The sequence below is a fragment of the Rhinopithecus bieti genome, unplaced genomic scaffold (genome assembly GCF_001698545.2).
Source record: "Rhinopithecus bieti isolate Rb0 unplaced genomic scaffold, ASM169854v2 scaffold_41913, whole genome shotgun sequence".
NCBI classification, from domain to species: domain Eukaryota; kingdom Metazoa; phylum Chordata; class Mammalia; order Primates; family Cercopithecidae; genus Rhinopithecus; species Rhinopithecus bieti.
In genome coordinates, this window is record NW_016818964.1 from 1,734,955 (window position 1) to 1,739,463 (window position 4,509).

The window sequence follows — 4,509 nt, forward strand, 5'->3', positions numbered from 1 at the left end:
CTTTAAAAAAAAATTAAATTTAGTAAGACTCCCATCTCTTTAAAAAAATAAACTTAATAAGACCCCATCTCTTTAAAAAATAATTACATTTAGTAAGACCCCCAGCTCTTTAAAAAAAAAAATTAAATTTAGTAAGACCCTCATCTCTTTTTTAAAAATTAAATTTTAAAGTTAAAAAAAATTAAAAAAAAAAAATACTGTAGTCAAGTGCCTGCCCCTCCAGAAAAGATGGTAGAGGGAGACAGCTGGCTAACCCAGAGGGGATAGTCAGGTTTCCAGTTAGAAGGTTATATTGAGAAAGGTTTCACATTTTGAAAACACAACAGATCTCTAAACATACAAAAGATGAAAGGTTTTTTGAAAACTTATTAGTATATTTTTAAGTTGGGAGGTAGGTTTGAGGGCAGGGGAATTGTTTTATTGTTATGTTTTTTGAATTACATATATATGTGACATATTTTCTCTTGTATGTGTTAAATATTACATAACAATACCTTTTGAAAAAGCTTGGCACTGACATCATTTGTGAACCTGGGGCTTTATTTCCGGGACAAAACCAGAACTGGCTAGAGCATGGGCAGCCTCAGACAGGCAGGTGGAGGTCAAAGGAACACTGCAGTGGGCAACAGGGCGGTGGCGCTGGACTTGGAGAGTTCCCAAATTAATATTTGCCGTGTGACCTCAGGCGGGTTCCTCCACTTCTCTAGACTCAGTATCCTCATCTAGAAGACAGGGACAATAATAGTGCCTCCTACTAGTGCTATGAGGACTCAGAAGAGGTAACAGGCCGGGCACGATGGCTTACACCTGGAATCCCAGCAATTTGGGAGGCAGAGGTGGGAGGATTGGTTGAGCCCAGGAGTTCGAGACTAGCCTGGGCAACATGGCAAAACCCTATCTCTTCTAAAAATATTAAAATTAGCTGGGCATGGTGGTACGTGCCTGTAGTCCCAGCTACTCGGGAGGCTGAGGCAGGAGAGTCCCTTGAACCCAGGAGTTCAAGGCGGTGGGATTGCACCATTGTACTCCAGCCTGAGCAACATAATGAGACCTTGTCTCTATGTTAAATAAACAAAATTAGCCAGGCGTGGTGGTGCACACCTGTGGTCTCAACTACTAGAGGGGCTAAAGGGGGAGGACTACTTGAGCCCAGGAATTCAAGACTAGCCTGAGTAACATGGTGAAACTCTGTCTCTACAAAAAATACAAAAATTAACCAGGTGTGGTGGCACACACCTGTGGTCCCAGCCACTTGGGAGGCTGGGGTGTGGGAATCACTTGAGCCTGGGTGGCCGAGGCTGTAATGAACCATGACCACACCACTGCACTCCAGCCTGGGTGACAGAGTGAGACCCTGTCTCAAAAAAAAAAAAAAAAAAGAGAGATCATATACACAAAGCCTCCCACACAATGCCTGGCACATCAAGTCATGCTAACACAAGGTGGTAGATGTTGCTTTCATCATTGCAGTGGTATGTGAGGATGGAGTTAAAAGAAGGGTGTTGCCAGGCACGGTGGCTCACATCTGTAATACGAACACTTTGGGAGGCTGAGGCGGGCGGATCACCTGAGGTCAGGAGTTCCAGACCAGCCTGACCAACATGGTGAAACCCCGTCTCTACTAAAAATACAAAAATTAGCCGGGCATGGTGGGGGCACCTGTGGTCCCAGCTACTTTGGAGGCTGAGGGAGAGGAATCACTTGAACCTGGGAGGTGGAGTTTGCAGTGAGCTGAGATCATGCCATTGCACTCCAGCCTGGGTGACAAGAGCAAGACTCTGTCTCAAACAAAACAAAACAAAACAAAAAGAAGGGGGTTGGTTGGATGCTCTTGAAGAGCAGCTACCTTAGCATCAGGCACCCTAGAAGCGGTTAGACCCCCACCCTGGGGGTGTTGGAGAAGCTTCAGGTTTCGTACCATCAGCCTTCTTCAAAGGTGTCCAGCAGTTCAGCCCCTTCCATTACCTTCTTTCTACAGGCAGGTCACAAATTCAATATTCCATCTTCCCCGAGGCCCAGTGTTTTCTCCAGGAGGTGAGTTCATGTTGCACCTATAAGCAGGCTAAATGGGAAGCCATATTGTAAGAAGGACGTTATTTGATGGGCAAGGGAAGCAGAGGGGTTGAGACTATTTTATTTAAAAATATTTTGAGACAGTGTCTCGCTCTGTGACTCAGACTGGAATGCAGTGGCACGATTATGGCTCATTGCAGCCTTGACCTCCCAGTCTCAAGTGATCCTCCCACCTCAGCCTCCTGAGTAGCTGGGATCACAGGTACATGCTATCAGGCCCAGCTAATTTTTTTATATTTTGTAGAGATAGGGTCTCACTTCGTTGCCTAGGCTGGTCTCAAATTCCTGGGCTCAAGCGATCCTTCCCCCTAGGCCTTCCACAGTGCTGGGATTACCGGCGTGACCCATGGCACCTGGCCAGATTGATACTATCTTAACTTGCGACTCTGGTCTCTTCCCCTTTCCCTTGGTCATGTCTGAGAACTTGGCCAGCTTATCTGGGAGGTCAGGCAGGAGGAAGAGACCTGTGTGGGCAGATGATGGGTTCACACAGGAGACTGAGCAAACATGGTCCTCAAATTCCTCTGCAGCCTCAAACTCCTGGGCTCAAGAGATCCTCCCACCTCAGCCTCCCAAGTAGCTGGTACTACAGGCCTGTGCCACCATGCCTGGCAATAAAGTATGTTTTGACAGGTGAGAAAACTAAGTCTCAGAGAGACAAAGTGACTTGCTCACAGTCACAAGCCATAAGGGATGGAGCAAGAATGGGAAACCAGATCTCTGAGACCCCAAAGTACAAGTTCTTCCTTCCCCTGGTACCACATTTGAGGTGCTCGTCCTCCTTTGCCCAAAGCATTTCCCCACACCCTGAGCCCCCTCGTCCCACGGGTGCTGGGAATATACTGGCCATGGTGACTCCTGCTCCCCCGCTTCTGCGTGTACCAGGCCTATCTTTGGTTGGAATCTTTGTCCCTTACCAATGCTAATGGCACACCTTTGTGCTTAGATAGCTGGATTGTGGCTGTAGCTACACTGAGATCTCTCTTTTTTTTTTTTTTTTTTTGAGATGGAGTCTCACTCTGTCCACCAGGCTGGAGTGCAGTGGCGCGATCTCGGTTCACTGCAAGCTCCGCCTCCTGGGTTCACGCCATTCTCCTGCCTCAGCCTCCCGAGTAGCTGGAACTACAGGCGCCCGCCACCACGCCCAGCTAATTTTTTGTATTTTTAGTAGAGACGGGGTTTCACCGTGGTCTCGATCTCCTGACCTTGTGATCCGCCCGCCTCGGCCTCCCAAAGTGCTGGGATTACAGGCGTGAGCCACCGCGCCCAGCCTGAGATCTCCCTTTTTTTTTTTTTTTTTTTTTTGAGATGCAGTCTCACTCTGTTGCCCAGGCTGGAGGGCAATGGCTTGATCTCAGCTCAACTGCAACCTCCACCTCCCAGGTTCAGGCGATTCTCCTGCTTCAGCCTCCTGAGAGCGGGATTACAGGCACCCGCCCCAATGCTGGACTAATTTTGTATTTTAGTAGAGATGGGTTTTTCACCATGTTGCCAGGCTGGTCTTGAACTCCTGACCTCAAGTGATCTGGGCCCTACAGCCTCCGAAAGTTGCAACCACTGTGCCTGGCCACCGTGACTCCATGACTAGAAATTAGTGTTGGGGACACACCTCAGTCATACCTCAGTCATCCTTACTACCTCGCCCCGCCAAATAACACAAACAGATACCCCCTTCCCACTTCTTCCGAACCGCTCCCCCAATGCTCAACGCTAACAATACTTAAAAACTCACCAACCATTTCTGACAATCTAAATTCCTGAGAAGTACGGAGAAGCTTGGGGTAGCGGGGCACACAAGATGCCAGGAAGCTTCGTGGAGTAACACAAAGCCATATTTGGGCTCCATGAATACCCCTTGAAACAACATCCGCATATGTTTTTGTGTATGTGTGTTTCTTGCGGAGAAAGTCCATGATCTTTATCAGATTACCCAAATGATCCGACAGCTCATCGAGGCAGAGTCTGGGCCGCAGTGAGAGGCTAAGCAGCCCAGGGCACTCGGCCGGGGTGCCATGAAAGGGCTGGAGGTACAAGGAGGACGGGGCCACCACTCCAGAGGAGCATCGCGCCACTAGCTTAGGCCAATAAGCACAGTTATTGCCAGGTGGTCTCGGCTCTTCGTACATGGCCCTGTGTCCCTCTGACCTCAGAGTTCTGGATCTGGTCTCACCATGCAAGGGACACAATAAATAGCCGAAACACAAGCTTCCACAAAATCAGGGGAAGGCTCTCACAGGCGATCTATTGGGTCTTGAAGCATGAAGGGGAATTTTGCCTGGCACATGTTTTAATCAGAAAGCTCTAAGCTCGTAAGTTACAGAAATCCTCAGAACGGCCCTAAATCCAGTGGCATGGCTATAAAATGTTTAATCAACCCAGCTCTTAGGGAGGGATACCTCGATTGGTAGTAAAAATTTACCAATTTCTGTGGTACTA